The sequence below is a fragment of the Ranitomeya variabilis genome, chromosome 5, assembly GCF_051348905.1.
Source record: "Ranitomeya variabilis isolate aRanVar5 chromosome 5, aRanVar5.hap1, whole genome shotgun sequence".
In the NCBI taxonomy this organism is placed as follows: domain Eukaryota; kingdom Metazoa; phylum Chordata; class Amphibia; order Anura; family Dendrobatidae; genus Ranitomeya; species Ranitomeya variabilis.
Window position 1 is genome coordinate 528,201,817 of NC_135236.1, and position 20,680 is coordinate 528,222,496.

Consider the following 20,680-nt stretch of genomic DNA (forward strand, 5'->3'; position numbering starts at 1 on the left):
AGGAAGCCTTAGAAAGTAAGATTGAATTTTGCTATAGTAATAGATTTTTTTTATATCTACATTTTAGTGTTTTGCATACTGGTTTTCGTAGCCCAATATGAAAACTGTAAACACCTCAACAATACTGTGGGATTTTGCTGCATTTTGCTTTCCAGGCGTGTACGTAGCAATGTATTCCAAGGAAAAAGTGGCAGCATTCAGTCTTTAATAAAAAAAACCCTGCACTTGGGTTTATTAATCCATAGTGTTATAGCAACCTTTGTGCTCCAAACACAATACTGAACCTCTGTCAAGCTGAGGAATCATATTTAGGTGTGCAACCACATTTTTTATGCTAGTGTTCCTTTAATTCCTCTGTGGATACCTAGCAAGGTGGCTTTCTATGTTATGGTCTTTTTGTTAAGGGAGAGAATAGTGTTAAAAAATGGATAAATAGAATAAAAAGTCCACACACAACTTTATGTATGCCTTTTTAAGGTCACGTTCATATGTTCAGTATTTAGTCAGTGTTTTACCTCAGTATTTATAAGCTAAAATCAGGAATGGAGCAATGAGAGGAAAAGTATAATAGAAACACGTCACCACTTCTGCACTTATCACCCACTCCTGATTTTGGCTAACAAATACTAATGTGAGTCCATGTTTCAAGAAAAACAGGTTACAGCACTCACTGATCCTTTACTACTTTATTTAAACATAGTTACAAATCTTCACAGCTCCGGGGTATGCAGGAGAAGGAGTGTGCAAGCATAGATGACAGCCGTTTCGCGCCTGGTATGGCGCTTTCACGGGTCATGTGAAATACTACTGACCAAAAACTAAACATGTGAATGTGGCCTTACTAGTCTAATTTTCCAACCTCCTATGCCACAACAATACTGCAGACTTTTGCTGTATTTTGCCTTCTGAAGGCTCACTCACACTGGTGTCTTCAGAGCGAATCGGGCCAATTATGCTAATGAATTCTACTCAAACTCTGTCTGCAATTTCTCCATCTTCTCCATTGACTCTGTGCATTTCACCTGCACTCATAGACTTGTATGGGTGCGTGTGAGCCGAGACTTGCAGCCACCCTCAGAATGAGAAAATATTTGCAGATCTAGACAGCCCCATAGAGTAACATTAGGCAGAGTGCTATCCAATAAAACATCGGATAGCACGCGGCTATGCTAGTGTGAGTGAGCCCTAAATTTTTATTTTTTTTTAATAGCCCTTTTGTCAAGGATTTACACATTTCACTTTTTGCGTACCTATTTTTTAGTCTAATTTGCCAATTACACATGCCACAACAGTACTGATTGTTGTTGCTGTACTTTGCTTTCTGGGAGTGTACCTAGCAGCTTAACTTTTTTAACTGCCTTTTTGTCAATGAATGAGGGAGAATAGTTTTGAAAAATAGAAAAAAAAGTCTACACATTTTATATTTTGCACTCCTACCGTATATACTCGAGTATAAGCCGACCCGAGTGTAAGCAGAGACCCCTGATTTTGCCCCCAAAAACTGGGAAAACTTAATGACTCGAGTATAAGCCTAGGGTGGAAAATGCGGCAGCTACCGGTAAATGTCAAAAATAAAAATAAAGTAAAATTAATTGAGACATCAGTAGGTTAAGTGTTTTTGAATATCCATATTGAATCAGGAGCCCCATATAATGCTCCATACAGTTCATGATGGGCCCCATATAATGCTCCATACAAAATACACCCCATATAATGCTCCATACAGTTTATGATGGGCCCCATAAGATGCTCCATATTAAAATATGCCCCATATAATGCCGCACAAATGTTGATTATGACCCCATAAGAAGCTCCATAGAGACATTTGCCCCATATAATGCTGCACAAATGCTGATTATGGCCCCATAAGATGCTCCATAGAAACATTTGCCCCATACAATGCTGCACAAATGCTGATTATGGTCCCATAAGATGCTCCATAGAGATATTTGCCCCTATATAATGCTGCACAAATGCTGATTATGGCCCCATAAGGAGCTCCATAGACACATTTGCCCCGTATAATGCTGCACAAATGCTGATTATGGCCCCATAAGATGCTCCATAGAAATATTTTCCCCATATAACGCTGCACATGGCCCCATAAGATGCTCCATAGAGATATCTGCCCCATATGCTGTTGCTGGAATAAAAAAAAATCACATACTCACCTCTCGTTGCTCAGGCCCCCGGAACTTGTAATACTCACCTTTCCTGTTCCACCGCTGAGCACCGCTGTGTCTTCCACGTCCTCTGCACTGTTCAGGCAGAGGGTGGTGCGAACACTAATCACGTCATCTCGCCATCTGACCTGAGCGTCACTGCAGAGGATGCGGAAGAGAGAGTGGCGCCGACGGTGGAACATGGGACAGGTGAATATGCCCCAGTTATAGTCACCTGCTCCTGGCGCGGTCCCTGCAGGTCCCTGGTTCTCCGGGCACTGACAGCTTCTTCCTGTATTGAGCGGTCACGTGATACCGCTCATTACAGTAATGAATATGCGGATCCACCCCTATGGGAGTGGAGTCGGGTCCATGTTCATTCTTCCAAGGGCAGATCTGATTCTTCTCCGGTTAGTCCAAATAGTTGATGCTACAACGCCTGTTGGTGGAGGAGGTCAAGAGTTTTTCATGGATACAACTTGTACCTGGTAGAGCCTAAGCCTTTCACGCATTGAACTCGCAAGTGTGACCCCAGCCTTAGCCACATGCTCCTGCTTAAGTATCCACTTTGTAGACAAAAATGCTGGTCAGTTTTTGTAAAAAGCTGGTGAGTTTTTTAAAAAGCTGCTGTAATAAGTGAAAATGTTTGTGTTAAATCGCTCGACATGGGTCTAGTACAGTCCCTGGAGATCTCAGAAAGTTTTTGAGTGTTTTGCAGCATTGCGATCCATGTTGAATCGATTCGCTCTGAATCAAATTTTTGGGAACATTTGGCAATCAAATCACTCATCATTAATTACGAAAAATATGTAAGCTAGTAAATCAAGAATTCTACATTTTCCAGGTAAAACTTTTACTTCCAAATTAAATCAGCTTCTATTTCATATTGCTTATTGCAGCAGAAGACATTTGTATTTATTACTGGCACCTATCTGAATTTTTAATTAATTCTTGTATTTGTAAGAATCATTTTAAGGTCGGGATCACACATACACGAGATATGTCCCGAGTCTCGCAGGTGAAAACCAAGCTCTGGCGCCGGCACTCCGGAGCAGAGCATGCAGCCGCACAGCAATGCATGGAGCTGCACGCTCCGCTCCGGAGTGCCGGCACCAAAGCTTGGTTTTCACCTGCGAGACTCGGACGTATCTCGCGTATGTTTGATCCTGGCCTTATTCATGCTATAACTGAATCTGCCTATACCTTTAAAATAAATGTGACATGAATGATTATATAGCACTTGTCTTTTCTCATAGGAAAAGCAACATTTGTATGCCATTATAACCAGCTGGATGTAACAGAAATTTACTACTGGCTTCTCCTGGGGGAAAAATGCGGCCCAGTTTTCATCTAAAAAAAACTACAGTAAAACGAGTCGGTGGAATCCCATGTAGCTTCCATTAAAAGTGTTCAGGGCAGATATCCAAACATCCACTGGCAAAAAGCTCTGGTTCAAGCAAGCAATATCACTGATAAATGTATAGGATTTCATTTAATGAAAAAAAAAGAGACAGAAAACGACATGAAAAATAGAATTGAAAAAGACATATTTTACCGACTTGATGAAGTCATGGTATACTAATACACTCATAGAAGAAAGTGTGGTATAATAATACAAACTCATATACCACACCAGATTAATTTAGAAACCTTATTTCTGTTTTGCTTATCTGAGGCCGATGTGGAAAAGGCAAGGCACTCAGCAAAAGTGACATACAAGGAATATGATTTATGCACATACTGAGGAGGCCTCTGTGGATTTACTGCTAAAATGAGTCACCTTACGTGACTCCAAATTCTAACCCTGTGAAAATGTTTTGTGAACGGCCTTAAAAGAAATGCATCATCTATATATTTTTACTATATCAAACGCTAAAGGTCAGGTAGCATAGTTGGGGGTTGCAATATATCCTCCAAGGAAAATAACTAGAACAAGTCCTTCAGGTACACAATAAGCAGAACTTCATGCAGTATTCCAAAGTTTTCAGATGAAACAAAATCTCTGGAAGCCTAGTGACAAGAATTCAAAAGCAATAAAAAATCTATCTATATAAATGTCTAAGGGGTACTGTTTGTCTGTCTTTCTATCTGTCTGTAACGGAAATCCCGAGTCGCTGATTGGTCACGGACCGGCTTAGTCCGGCTGTGAATTGGCCCCTCCCTAGTCTCCTCCAGTCAGTGCCCCCTCCCTACTCCCCTCCAGTCAGTGCCAGTGTGTCGCCCCATCCCGGACCAACTCTTTACTATTGATGTTGCCTATGCAGGATTCCAGAAGTCCAATCTTAGTATTGCAGGGGATCTCAGAGGTCGGATGCTAACCGATCTGCAAGTTATTCCCTAATGATAAGGGATAATTTGATTTTTTGGGGGGATTAACCATTGCCAAGAGCCCTGGGAAGCATGGAAGAATGGCATTCACAAAATGACACATTCGATGGTTAATTGGAGTCTAAGGTCCTTCTCTGTAAAATCTAAAGTGCAGGGAGTTTACTGTATACTGGAGTTATATTCAATCTCAATGTATGCCAAAATTACAATTCCAAAATTAAAGCATAGGTGATTCACCATCCAATAAAAGGCAAAAAATAAGATCCCTGGATTTTTTTACATTTTAAACCAATAGTGTAATTTATCAATTACAATGTCCATGTGGACATGCTTATGTAGGAAAACTCACAAGCCAATCAAAATTATATTAAATGCACATACAGTAGCGACCAAAAGTTTTGCTTTTTTAAAAGTGTAATAAAACACAAAAATTGAGCTTGGATTAAGTTGGAATACATGCAGCCCATAAACGCATGTTCACATTGGCCATAAAGCATATACAACCTACAATAAACAAAATAAATAAAAAACCCTGCTGCAACTAAATAAGTAAAAAGCAAAAGTGCATCTAAATAACTCAAGTTTCTTAGTAATACTGTTTGTGATCAAAAATAGCATAAAAGCCATCCCACCATCGTCAAAGTGCCCTGATCGGGAAGGTCCTACGTTGTCTAATATTAAAAACCTTACCATGTGTCAGAATTGACTTCAGTGTGTGAATAAGGGCAGACAAAAGGACCGGGTTCCAATCTATGGACACTAGTCTGGGGAAGCCTTTAAGTGTAATTTCCAGCTCAGGAGAGGAAGGCCACACCGCGGCTTGCACAGAATGCAAAAATACAACGAAAAAACACAAAAATTGAGCTTGGATTAAGTTGGTACACATGCAGCACATATTCGCATTTTCTCACTGGCCATAAAGCATATAAAACCTACCTACCGGGTACATTCATAGCTACCTGTGATGAAGAGATGCCGGCGTGCTTCCGATGATTAGATGCGATTATATGCGATGAGGTTCTTCCCTTCGGGTTTCTCTGGGCATTTACTTTGTTCACGAGTCCACCGGACATGATGTCACGCTAGAGCAGTATTTATACGCAATCTTCTGATGCCTCCTCCACCTCACCGCATGTAATCACCGGAAGCACACCAGCATCTCCTTATCACAGGTAACTATGCATAAACCCAGTTTCCACATCGGGATTTGTCTTCACTTGTAGTCTTGGGCTTTATCTGTGTTTATACTTGGTACTACGCCTCATGTGGGTTATGTTATCTTTTTTCCTACAGCATTTCGTATGACGGGACATTGGTTCCTAGCATAAGGGCTGTTCCTACTAGGTGCTATTTGGCATGATCGTTACCACACTGCACTGAATATTTGGAAATATACTGGCATATATCCCATACAGGTTGTTGTGCACGTTATTATTATCACTTGTACTCACCATGATATTTCTCTATCTGAATAATACACTACCCCCTTTTGTTTTTGCAATACTACCTGCTTTTTTGCTGCTTATATTCCATTTTCCACCCGTTCTCTTCTCTTTTTGTGACATTACCTATTTTTATTAGCTCTATATGGAGATGTTATTGTTATCCTGTTGTTAGGTGCTGATGATAAAGAACCTTGTTGAAAATTCTTCTTGAAAGGACATTCTAAAAAAGATGCCAGTGATTAGGTTTTTAATAAAGATCATAATATAAAAATTCCATTTTTTTTAAACAATATATATAACACAAAATCATTTTCTGATGATAGCTTTCCTTTAATGGGTTAAGATACAGTACAAAGAAGAGAGCTTGCCGCAACCAAATCAAATGCAGTGTTTTCCCTGTTCTTACTTTTTTAATATTTTATTTTTTGAAAGGGGGAGGTAAGTAAGGAAATGTTTAGCATGCTCTAAAAATCATTCTTACAAACGTAAAACCTCTCTGCGCTCCTATGCTTAAAGCAAGAACTGATGGAGGGGGCCTTTGTCTATGTTTCATAAAACCATCTATTAAAACAGTTTATTTAGGTTACCAGATGCATAAGCCATTTCATTGCCATATCACGTTGCAGTATTTACAGTCTTTAAGTAAAGTAATGGGTGAAGCCACGCTTAAAGCATTAAGAAGAAATCTGAACACTTTGTTCATTTTACATAATAAAATACAGCATGGTATGGCTCATTGGTTGTGCAGTATGAGGAATTTCCTTCCAGATCACTGCATATTCTTCCAGTGTCTTGAACAGACCACAAAAGACCGAGGAAGGCTTAGAAATCAGCAAAGAACTTTCCAATCTGTACATGACATCTGTATGATCGGAAGCTGTAAGGAAACTGCAAGGTCAAAAAAAGAAATAGAAAGAGTTGTCCTGTATTTGTACGCATTAATAGGAGGAGTGATGTCACATTATTCTCTCCGATATCATACATACTATGCATTTATACACAACATAATATGTTAGCTAAGTAGCGCAGTCTTAATATGTGGAGGCAGAGATACTTGCCATATACTGTATATGTATATAAATTGTAATGTAGCAATGTTCACACAGTGCAGTAAAGAGGCAGTGACCAAGGTTAATCAAACTTAAAAGTCTTTATTCTGGCAACTTACAGCAAAAAAGGCAATAGGTTCCTCTGGATCAAAGCCAGGTTGTCCGTCACACTCTGTTGCCGTGGGCGACTGCACCAGGGGCTTTTCTTCCTGTCTCTGGCCTGTGCTTAGACTCACACAGACCTGTCCTGCACAGATCTGATTTCGGGAGGAGGAGGTAGAGTAGCTGCATAATAATCACCTGGCATGGATGTATTACCATTACCACCAATATACAAGCCTACTTTCAGCCATGCAGCACTACTGTGTAAATCATTGACTCAGTGGGTCATAAAAGACATAGAAAGTGCCTGGCCATAATTGCTGCTGTCAATGGTGGAGTGCAAGTTGCAGCACAAAATCAGTAACCAAAAAAGTTGCTAAGTAAAAATGTGCATGTGACAACAGCATGTCGTGGGTTGTATAGTTGCTAAATTGAACAAGTAAAACAGGTATGCAAAAAGTAAAATATTTAATATTTTTTAGCGCCTTGCATATGCAAAACGATGTTGCTTATGGTTTCAGTCTCACAAGCCAGGAAGCACCATAAGACAGACTAGCCATTGTTTCAGTATATTTTTTTTTCAGTAGGAAAACTACCACTAAAGAGACTTAAACTGCCATCCTTGCTTGCAGTGTGTAAAAAAATTAGGTTGCTATCCTGCAGTAAATCATAAATCTATCAATTCACAGTCACACCGACTCTGCAGTTGTGACTTGAATGAAAATTTCACTTGATTGTACACATTATTATTCACAGAATGAGACAACCACTCCCATTGTCTATGGTCTTCAGTACTGCAGCAGTACATAGCAAACAAGAATAAAGTCCAGCTCTACGGTTTGCAGAAATATTTATTTCATAGAAATCCAAGGATAAAATTCAGACACCAAATGGCCTGAAAAATCCATAAAAACAATTTATATCTATGTGTTTCAGATGAGAACCATCCTTTATCTGCAGTAGTACACCAGTCTCTGACTTAGGCCTTTGCATCCCCCTTATTGTCTGTGCTAGACCATGTGATGTGACAGGTATTACAGCGCTCAGCATAAATGAGTGCAGCCCAACAAATTTGACAGAATTTTTTTTGCTTCCTTTCAGAATCAACATTTTCTATTTGATATCATACTATAAAAAGGGCCATTGATTGCAAATAACATTTGTTATATTGCACCCCCAAAAAACAATTTTGCTAGCAAATTAATTCAAGACTAAATAGCAAACATAAGTAAACTCCAATGAAAGTCTTAAGAGCAAAGCTACAGTTTAGACTAAAAGGCTATAATTAACAAGAATTCAACAACAGTTCAGTCTAATTATTAAACAGGTATCCAGCAGATAGTTGATTATAAAAAGGCGTTAATCAAAGGGGTTGTCCACTACTAGGACAACCTCTTCTTAACCTAAATATTCTGACCGTTCAAATGTGTCACTGTCTCTGCCTTTGTATGAACTGAACACGAAGAGGAAGCCAATGATTAGCTGCAGCCCTTACTTCCTCTTCATGTACAGTTTGTCCAAAGGCAGAGAAAGAGATTCCAGTGCTGATTAGGTGCCAGACATCACGTGACATTCCACTGCATCACTGCCCTGGGATGGCGAGTGCTAACTTCGCTAGAATGGTGGCGAAACGGGAGGCGAGTATAGGCTTCATTATTTTATCGGAGCATAGCATTTAGTTTAAGAAAGGGGTTGACCTAGTAGTGGACAACCACTTGAACAATGCAAACCCATTACTATTTCATGATGTAGGCAATGGCACCACATGGAAGAGCAATGTCACAAGACCAAAGAAAGAAAATAATTACTTTAAACAAGAAAGGTGAAGGCTACAGGAAGATTAGCAAAGCTTTACTTATCAGTCAGAATACTATAACAAAGTGATCCAAAACTTTAACAAGGATTGAACTCTAACCAACCCAGGCTCAACATAATTTAACACTTAAACAGAAGTATCTTCTGATAAGAATGGTTGAAGAAAATCAACATGAAATTCATTTTAGTTAGCTGAAGGAGTTTAAATCCAAATCATGGTAGTGTTTCCTGTGACACAGTACAGTAAGCACTGCAGAGGAACTGCAGGCATGGATGTCATCCACAAAGGAACCCTCTTCTAAAGCCTGTGCACAAAAAAGTCCACCTACAATTTGCCAGGACCTATGGTGCAAAATATGAAGACTACAAAAACTCTAAATTCTGTCTATATTCTGGACAGATGAGACCACAATAAATGTTTTTGGAACTTATGGCCTCAAAACTGTACGGCACTGCAAAGGTAAGGAGTGCAAAGAACAGTGTACACAGTGAATCATGTTGGTTGCAATGTTCTTAACCCCTTAATCCCATATGACGTACTATCCCATCAAGGTGACCTGGGACTTAATTCCCAGTGACAGGATAGTACGTCATATGCGATCGGCCACGCTATGAGTGCAGCCGATCGCGGCCCGAGAGCGCAGCCGAGTGTCAGCAGACTATCACAGCTGACATCCGGAACTATGTGCCAGGAGCGGTCACGGACTGCTCCTGGCACATAACCCCCCGGAACACTGCGATCAAACATGATCGCAGCGTTCCGGCGGTACAGGGAAGCATTGCGCAGGGAGGGGGCTCCCTGCATGCTTCCCTGAGACCCTCGGTAGAAGGTGATGTGCTCACCTTGTACCGAGCATCTCCTCCCTGCAGGCCCCGGATCCAAAATGGCCGCGGGGCTACATCCTAAGGGAGGTGGCTTACCCATGCCTGCTCAGAGCAAGCGCTGGTAAGCCTGCAGCCCTGCATGTCAGATCACTGATCTGACACAGTGCTCTGCAAAGTGTCAGATCAGCGATCTGACCCTATAACATGATGCCTCCCTGGGGCAATGTCATAAAGTAAAAAATATATATTCACATGTGTTAAAAAAAAAAAAAATTCCTACATAAAGAAAAAAAAATATTGTTCCCATAAATACATTTCTTTATCTAAATAATAAAAAAATACACATATTTAGTATCACCGCGTCCGTAACGACCCCACCTATAAAACTGTCCCGCTAATTTACCCCTTCAGTGAACGCGGTAAAAAAAAAAACGAGGCCAAAAACAACACTTTATTATCATACTGCCGAACAAAAAGTGGAATAACATGCGATCAAAAAGATGGATATAAATAACCATGGTACCGCTGAAATCTTGTCCCGCAAAAAATGAGCTGCTATACAGCATCATCAGCGAAAAAATAAAAAAGTTATAGTCCTCAGAAAAAAGCGATGCAAAAATAATTATTTTTTCTATAAAATAGTTTTTATCGTATAAAAGCTCCAAAACATAAAAAAGATATAAATGAGGTATCACTGTAATCGTATTGACCCGAAGAATAAAACTGCTTTATCAATTTTACCAAACATGGAACGGTGTTGTGAAATTGGATTTTGGGCTCCCCCGGTGGCCACTGGTGGAATTGAACTTGTGTGCTTCATCCCCTCTGTTCACCTGTTCCCATCAGGATGTGGGAGTCGCTATTTAACCTTGCTCCTCTGTCACTTCCATGCCGGTCAACATTGTAATCAGAAGCCTTTCTGTGCATGTTCCTGCTACCAGACAACTTCCAGCTAAGTCGGACTTTTGTCCTTGCTTGTTTTTTGCATTTTGTTCCAGTTCACAGCTGCAGTTTCGTTTCTGTGTCTGGAAAGCTCTTGTGATCTGAAATTGCCACTCTGATGTTATGAGTTAATACTAGAGTCTTAAAGTAATTTCAGGATGGTGTATTGATAGGGTTTTCAGCTGACCATGAAAGTACCCTTTCTGTCTTCCTGCTATCTAGTAAGCGGACCTCGATTTTGCTAAACCTATTTTCATACTACGTTTGTCATTTTCATCTTAAATCACCGCCAATATATGTGGGGGCCTCTGTCTGCCTTTCGGGGAAATTTCTCTAGAGGTGAGCCAGGACTATATTTTCCTCTGCCAGGATTAGTTAGTCCTCCGGCCGGCGCTGGGCGTCTAGGGATAAAACGCAGGCTACGCTACCCGGCTACTGTTAGTTGTGCGGCAGGTTTAGTTCATGGTCAGTTTAAGTTTCCATCCTTCCAAGAGCTAGTATGAAAATAGGTTTAGCAAAATCGAGGTCCGCTTACTAGATAGCAGGAAGACAGAAAGGGTACTTTCATGGTCAGCTGAAAACCCTATCAATACACCATCCTGAAATTACTTTAAGACTCTAGTATTAACTCATAACATCAGAGTGGCAATTTCAGATCACAAGAGCTTTCCAGACACAGAAACGAAACTGCAGCTGTGAACTGGAACAAAATGCAAAAAACAAACAAGGACAAAAGTCCGACTTAGCTGGAAGTTGTCTGGTAGCAGGAACATGCACAGAAAGGCTTCTGATTACAATGTTGACCGGCATGGAAGTGACAGAGGAGCAAGGTTAAATAGCGACTCCCACATCCTGATGGGAACAGGTGAACAGAGGGGATGAAGCACACAAGTTCAATTCCACCAGTGGCCACCGGGGAGCCCAAAATCCAATTTCACAACAGAACGGTATAAACGCCCCCCAAAAGAAATTCATGAATAGCTGGTTTTTGGTCATTCTGCCTCACAAAAATCGGAATAAAAAGCGATTAAAAAATGTCACATGCCCGAAAATGTTACAACTAAAAACATCAACTCATCCCGCAAAAAACAAGACCTCACATGACTCTGTGGACCAAAATATGGAAAAATTGTAGCTCTCAAAATGTGGAGACACAAAAACTATTGTTTGCAATAAAAAGGGTCTTTTAGTCTGTGACTGCTGTCAATTATAAAAATCCACTAAAAAAAGCACTATAAATAGTAAATCAAACCCCCCTTCATTACCTCCTTAGTAAGGGAAAAATAATAAAATTAAATAAATGTATTTATTTCTATATTCCCATTAGGGTTAAGGCTAGGGTTAGGGCTAGGGCTAGGGTTAGGGTTAGAACTAGGGTTAGGGCTAGAGCTAGGGTTAGGGCTAGAGTTAGGATTAGGATTAGGGTTAGGGTTAGGGCTAGAGTTAGGGCTAGGGTGAGGGTTAGGGCTAGGGTTAGGGCTAGGGTTAGGGTTAGGGGTAGGGTTAAGGCTAGGGTTAGGGTTAGAGCTAGGGTTAGGGCTAGGGTTAGGGATAGGGTTAGGGCTAGGGTTAGGGCTAGAGTTAGGGCTAAGGTTGGGGCTAGTGTTAGGGTTGGGGCTAGTGTTAGGGTTGGGGCTAGGGTTAGGGTTTCAGTTAGAATTGGGGGTTTCCACTGTTTAGGTACATCAGGGGCTCTCCAAACGCGACATGGCGTCCGATCTCAATTCCAGCCAATTCTGCGTTGAAAAAGTAAAACAGTGCTCCTTCCCTTCCGAGCTCTCCCGTGCACCCATGGGGTATCAGCATACTCAGGACAAATTGGACAACAACTTTTAGGGTCCAATTTCTCTTGTTACCCTTGGGAAAATAAAAATTGGGGGGGCTGAAAACCATTTATGTGGAAAAAAATGATTTTTTATTTTCACGGCTCTGCGTTATAAACTGTAGTGAAACACTTGGGGGTTCAAAGTTCTCACAACACATCTAGATAAGTTCCTTGGGGGGTCTAGTTTCTAATATGGGGTCACTTGTGGGGGGTTTCTACTGTTTAGGTACATTAGGGGCTCTGTAAACGCAATGTGATGCCTGCAGACCAATCCATCTAAGTCTGCATTCCAAATAATAATAATATAATAATCTTTATTTTTATATAGCGCTAACATATTCCGCAGCGCTTTACAGGTTGCACACATTATCATCACTGTCCCTGTTGGGGCTCACAATCTAAATTTACTATCAGTATGTCTTTGGAATGTGGGAGGAAACCGGAGTACCCGGAGGAAACCCACGCAAACACGGAGAGAACATACAAACTCTTTGCAGATGTTGTCCTTAGTGGGGCTTGAACCCAGGACTCCAGCGCTGCAAGGCTGCTGTGCTATCCACTGCGCCACCGTGCTGCCCGTGACGCTCATTCCCTTCCGAGCTCTGCCATGCGCCCAAACGGTGGTTCACCCCCACATATGGGGAATCAGCGTAATCAGTACAAATTGGACAACAACTTTTGGGGTCCAATTTCTCCTGTTACCCTTGGGAAAATACAAAACTGGGGACTAAAAAATAATTTTTGTGGGAAAAAAATATTTTTTATTTTCACAGCTCTGCGTTATAAACTGTTGTGAAACACTTGGGGGTTCAAAGCTCTCACAACACATCTAGATGAGTTCCTTAAGGGGTCTACTTTCCAAAATGGTGTCACTTGTAGGGGGTTTCAATGTTGAGGCACAACAGTGGCTCTCCAAACGCAACATGGCATCCCATCTCAATTCCAGTCAATTTTGCATTGAAAAGTCAAACGGCGCTCCTTCCCTTCTGAGCTCTGCCATGCGCCCAAACAGTGGTTTACCCCCACATATGGGATATCAGCGTACACAGAACAAATTGCACAACAACTTTTGTGGTCCAATTTCTTCTCTTACCCTTGGGAAAATAAAAAATTAGGGGCGAAAAAATCATTTTTGTGAAAATATATGATTTTTTATTTTTATGGCTCTGCATTATAAACTTCTGTAAAGCACTTGGTGGATCAAAGTGCTCACATCATCACACATCTAGATAAGTTCCTTAGGGGTCTACTTTCTAAAATGGTGTCACTTGTGGGGGGTTTCAATGTTTAGGCACATCAGTGGCTCTCCAAACACAACATGACATCCCATCTCAATTCCTGTCAATTTTGCATTGAAAAGTCAAACAGCGCTGCTTCCCTTCCGAGCTCTGCCATGCGCCCAAACAGTGGTTTACCCCCACAATTGGGGTATCGGTGTACTCAGGACAAATTGTACAACAACATTTGGGGTCCATTTTCTCCTGGTACCCTTGGTAAATTAAAACAAATTGGAGCTGAAGTAAATTTTGTGTGAAAAAAAGTTAAATGTTCATTTTTATTTAAACATTCCAAAAATTCCTGTGAAACACCTGAAGGGTTAATAAACTTCTTGAATGTGGTTTTGAGCACCTTGAGGGGTGCAGTTTCTAGAATGGTGTCACACTTGGTTATTTTCTATCATATAGACACCTCAAAATGACTTCAAATGAGATGTGGTCCCTAAAAAAAAATGGTGATGTAAAAATGAGAAATTGCTGGTCAAATTTTAACCCTTATAACTCCCTAAAAAAAAAATTTGGTTCCAAAATTGTGCTGATGTAAAGTAGACATGTGGGAAATGTTACTTATTAAGTATTTTGTGTGACATATCTCTGTGATTTAAGGGCATAAAAATTCAAAGTTGGAAAATTGCGACATTTTCACAAATTTCACCAAATTTCCATTTTTTTCACAAATAAGCGCAGGTAATATCAATAAACTTTTACCATTATCATGAAGTACAATATGTCATGAGAAAACATTGTCAGAATCATCAGGATCCATTGAAGCGTTCCAAAGTTATAACCTCATAAAGGGACAGTGGTCAGAATTGTAAAAATTGTCCTGGTCATTAACGTGCAAACCAGCCTTGGGGCTTAAGGGGTTAAGTGGGGATGCATGAGAGCTGCTGGTGTTGAGTAGCTACATTTATCTTGAATTCACAATCATACTGCACTTTATTGAAAGAGAAGGTACTACCATCAATCCATGCACTTCCTACACGTGCACTATGCTAACATAACACACACAAATAAGGCCAGTAGTGCATTTCTGAAGAATGACAATTTGAAAGTGATTCTGTGGTGAAGTACATCTACTAATCTGAATCTAATTGAACACCTATGAGGGATTCTAAAGACAGAAAGTGTGCTTCACTCTCCATCCAGCATCCCAGCTCTAAAAAAGGTGGTTGTTATTGAAGAATGGAAAATGATATACTTTGCAATATGTCGCCAACTTTTTTCATTCCATGGCTAGAAGACTTGGTTCAGTCATTAAGAATCATGGAGATCATACAAAATACTAGATGTAGAAGTATTGATATAGGGTGTAATCAGTTTTACATCAAGTAATTTAAGTAAAATTGAAAATGTTGTAATAAAAGGTTTATTATTAACAATACTTTCATGTTATGTGTTAATGAAATGTTCTGTGAAACTCATTCTTGTCAAAATTATGGAATCTTTTTTGTGTTCAGTAAGATATTTATTAAAATCTTACTTTTCAAAGGAATGTACCATACTTATTTATGCTGATCACTGTATGTGGAAGACCTAGCAACTGCACCTGACATCATGTGAACCTACTTTCTTGCTTTGGCAATCTTTGGCAATTCGTGAAATGGGGCAAGGATTTTTTTTATTTTTAACAATCCAAATAAATTGAATCACAAATCTGAATGGGACCTACGAGTTTTATTAAATTTAACTCAAAGTCAATTTGAGGTGAGTGGACTTGATCATCCCTAGTTTTTACATTTATTTTTTGTGTTTTAACTTTGTACTAATACAACATTTTGTATTTTTGAGGGATGTATGGCTTTGCATGGTTTTGTGAATAACTTGTAATTTTTGTTTGTATTCTTGGTACATTGGTTAAGCCAGTGTGGGAGACTAATTCAAGATGATCATGTAATACGTACTACAAATAAGGAACATTCCCTCAATTTTTCGAAAGTCAAGCAGAGCATTCTGTCCCATTTACAATGGAAATATGGGTTACTGACATTTTTCTTTTGTTAATAAAAAATGCACAATGCATGCCAGTCTTGCCACTGGGAAACTTTAAATGACCCACTATGAATATTGGTATAACTCATTAAAAGGCTTCCAGCTAAAAGCTACAACTGAGATAAGAATATACAACACATTTTCTGAAATCCCATTATTTTCAAAGGATTATTTGTCTTTATAAGTCACGCAGCATTATGCTAAAATGTTGCACAGTAAAAACGTTGTTAAGAAATGCCCATGGCTTTTTTCCATTATAAGTAAACTGGGTGGATGCATTTAACAGTAGGGTTTTATTTTAGTATTGGAATTCACAAGAATCCAACCCATCATTAGCAGGTCCAATTTTTTATTTCTATTACTTCTTATTACAGGTTATGCAAACTGCATATTTTTACTTCGACGTTTTCATCATAATTTCAGATATGTTTATCATACTGTATATTACATTTGGTCAAGCTACATTTTCATAATTGTAGTATTATTAAGTGGCCATTAATAATTTTTTTCATAGAATATTTTACCTGTATTTTATTTTTTTTTAATGGCATGACTGCTTGGCTGAACCTACTTCTTTCTTGCCTAATATATTACTGCATTACTGTCCCGTTATTGAGTCTGTGCCTTTTCCTCAAGCCCAGAATGCACAAGATCTTCTGAAATTCCTGATGTCACTCTGTACTATACAATTTCACATTACCTCTTTGCTTCTTGTTTGGTTATGTCTGAAAATGTTGATTTATAGTTTGTTAAACTATATCCTACCCTATATTATATGCTGACATTAAATAATTCCATTGCAAAGACTAGATATTGTAGAATCTGTGACGCTATACAGTGCTGCTTAAAAAGCAAGTGAATAGTGATGAGCGATTATACTCGTTACTCGGGTTTCCTTGAGCATGCTCGGGTGGTCTCCGAGTATTTTGGCGTGCTCGGAGATTTAGTTTTCGTCACCGCAGTTGCAGACTTCGTCCAGATGATATTTAGTCTAGATGATATTTTAGTTTATTTAGATATTTAGTTTAGATGATATTTAAATCATCTGGACGGAGTCTGAGCCACAGCTAAAGACGTTCCATGAACAGTTTAATCAATCTCATCCATAAACTTGACATTCAACTACTCCTGTACTGAAATTATCTTTTTGGACACCATCATTAAGCTGCTGAACAATGAAATAGAGACATCCCTGTATCAGAAGCCAATCAACCGTCCAACCTAACTTAAATGGGACAGTTTCCATCCAAAACACATAAAAAACTCTATTGTCTACAGCCAAGCCATCAGATACAATCGTATATGTTCCAACCCCATGGATGGAGATGAACACCTTGGTCGCCTCAGAAAGGCCCTTTTGAATCAGGGCTACCATACAAGAACAATTGAAAATCAGGTCACAAGAGCCACCAAAATATCAAGGAATCACCTGCTACATTGCAAAGCTAAAGAAGAAAATAACTGGCTACCTCTAGTAGTCACCTACAATCCAAATCTGGAGGTGCTAAGGGGAGCAAAATGGAAATTATAACCTTTACTACAAAAACATTCCCGATTACAATCCAATTTTCCAGCCCCCCCCCCCCCACTACTGTGTTTTAGGCAGCCCGCAAATCTGAGAAGCATCATTATCAGAAGCTTGCTGTCCTCTCCAACAGCTGCAGGAAGTTTTCCTTGCAACCCGAAAAAAATGTAAAACCTGTCTATTTATAATGACCACGAACTAGATAAAGATCCCCAATTAACATCAGGACTGCAAGATGTCCGGTACTTTCAACTGCATCACTTCTAATATGGTGCACCTAATTATATGTACTAAATGTCCAACTGGGGGTCTGTCTGTTGGGGAGACAGGGCAGAAGCTGAGAACAAGGATAAATTCTCACCGCCACACAATAAAAGAAAAAAGAATGGATCTACCTGTGGCCAAACATTTCTGTATGTCTGATCATAGCACCATGGACCTGAAATAACTTGTATTGAAAGGTAACTTCAAATCTCAGAGAGACAGGATAATCTTGGAGTATAAATTTATGACAACCTTTGACACACTTAGTGCAGGAATGAATGTGTTGCATGGATTTATGTCTTTTTACATCAATTTAGGAATTTGCACTCAGACCTTATGGGGCATCATAACAGTACCAGACCCCAATCAGAGGACAACAAAACATTCACTCCTTATCTAGGAACACTTCAATATTTATGGAAACAACTGTTTATCACTCTCCCATAATGACAGCTCTGTGCTGTGTTGTGTATAAATGTGTGATTCTTAAGAATTTCCTTAATTCTATGCCTGATGAAGAGACCTGTGTAGTCTCGAAAGCTTGCAATTTGTTACCATCTTTTCAGTTAGCCATTAAAAGGTATCAACCACTTAGGACTCTCAATTCCAAAAGGATATTGTAACCCATCTGCAGATTGCTAAAGACCACTTGGACAAACCAGACAGCCACTGGAAGAAAGTGGTGTTGATGGATAAACCCAAAATAGGGTTTTTCTAAACAAGAAGCATTATGTTTGGAGAAAGAAAATCACTGCACTACTGCATAAAAGCCACATATCATCTGTGAAAAACAGTGATTCTATAATGATTTGTTATTATGTAATGCCACAAAGTTGTAGTGTATGTACCTATAAAATGTAGCAAAGCTAGCAGCTGATATTACATGTGGTTCATATAAATTTTGACTCCACCGGCTAGAATACGACCCTAATTTAATTTATAACCTCTTGATTTAAGTCTCTGAGTTCACTGCTCTATCCGAAATATGTATTGTCTTTTTGCTCACTGGACAGTGTTTCTTTTCTGTCAACCCTCTGAAAACTGCTTAAATAATCTTTGTTCTTTTTAGCGCAACTAAATTTGAGCTCCAGAATAATTGAATCATCTCATGATTTGTTTATGATTTTTTTATTTGTTTTTCAATTGTCTGGTATAAATGTGACACATTTTTTACCTTAACGTTTCAGACTTATGGAATATTTTTCTTCATTTATTCTGATTTTCCTCCTGTAGATATGATCAAAAGACGGGTTCATGCCGTAGAAATTGAAGCCCTTTGTTGTTGAAATGTTGTTTTGTGAAGTTGACTTGATCCGTATGTTATGGGTCATAGGCCAGATCATGTTTGCCGCCGATTGGTACTAACAGTTAGGGCTGAATGACAGATAGAAAGTTTGCAGTCCAATAATATTAAATCTAAGGAAAGGATATGATGTCATGTCTCGGAGCTAGGGTTAAACCAGGAAGTACCTTGTTCCAGTGGGAGAAAACAACTATGAATACATACCACTTCAGAATGAGGCTTGGAACACAAGCCACCATCTTCACTGCCTTGGACATGCGAAGTGACTGACGGAAATGATGCTGCCAGGGTCTGGACGCCGGACATTGTACGGTAACTTAAAAAGGAGCCAGACAGTTAGGCTTCATTACAGGAGGTGAGAGGATGCACGGACCTCTATTTACCTTATAATATACTGGACTTAGTTATCCACCCAGATTATGATTATAACTCTAAACCACATCTTTTGCTGTCAACAATTAAACACATGGGTCTACCTGCACTTGTTACACTTTAGTGATTATTAATCGTGCAATAGCAAAAGTCCCTCTGTTGTTTTTTGTGAGCACTGTGGTTAATGAGAGTTAATGTTTTGTGTACCCTTATTCACCTACGGAATTCTTTGTGACTATTACCACTGTTCATAGGGAGTTAAATTTCTCCATTTCAGCCTTAAAGGGAAAGTGCCACCAGTTTTCTTGTAGTTTGTGTTTTTGTGAAATTAAACTTAAAATAGTAATTAAAATGTATCAATTCAATGTTTGCAAACATTTCTATATGAAAAATATTATATATTTTCTTAGAAATATATATATATATATATATATATATGTATACCACTAGGGGGAGCATTTAGTAAGACTTACCAGCTTTACTGTTAGCAGCAAAATTGGGGCAGTAACTGCTGACATCACCATTTCCCTCCCATGTTGGGTGGTCTAGTATCCCTGGGGCAGAATGAAGAGTAGCATCACAGGGCAGGGCCATTTTGTGGGAGACTACCCTGTGATCTGCTATCACCAGCAGTTACTGTTTTTCTCTCTCCCATCAGTCTCTCTCACCCAGATGACATGATTCTCTCACCCCCCTCCACAACATCTGGCCATTCACTCCTCATCAGCAGCTCCTTATCTTATGTTATGAAGGGATTAATCACAACTCCTGCTGAGCAGCTGACAGCTCCTGCTCTGATAATGGTACATCATTCCTCCTTGAGTCCTCTGCTATTCTGCTGGACTTTTCTCCTGCATTTTACTACTGTCAGCCCTCAATCTGGGATCTGTTCTGCTGGAAGCAGCACTGCTTATGTTAGCAGATCCGAGGTCTCCATGAATATGGTAGCAGAACACTCCTACTACTGTAAATTGTGAAGCCCACAGAGGCATGCCTAGTTCACAGCAATGACTGCCCCATTACAATAGATAGGGTCAGCTTCTGTCTGTTATCTCCTTTGACCATGGTGTGCCATATTATGACACTGATAGGGTCGCACTGCTGCTGTGAAACCAAGATGTCAGACCCCAGTGCCTTCTTTAAACTCCTATGACACACAAAATATGTTTCAAATGCAGTCAAATCTTGGTCATAACAGCATGTTATGCTACATTACATTGATTTATTAACCTCTTTACCCCCAAGGGTGGTTTGCACGTTAATGACCGGGCCAATTTTTACAATTCTGACCACTGTCCATTTATGAGGTTATAACTCTGGAATGCTTCAATGGATCCCGGTGATTCTGACACTGTTTTCTCATGACATATAGTACTTCATGATAGTTGTAAAATTTCTTTGATATTACCTGCGTTTATTTGTGAAAAAAATGGAAATTTGGCAAAAATTTTGAA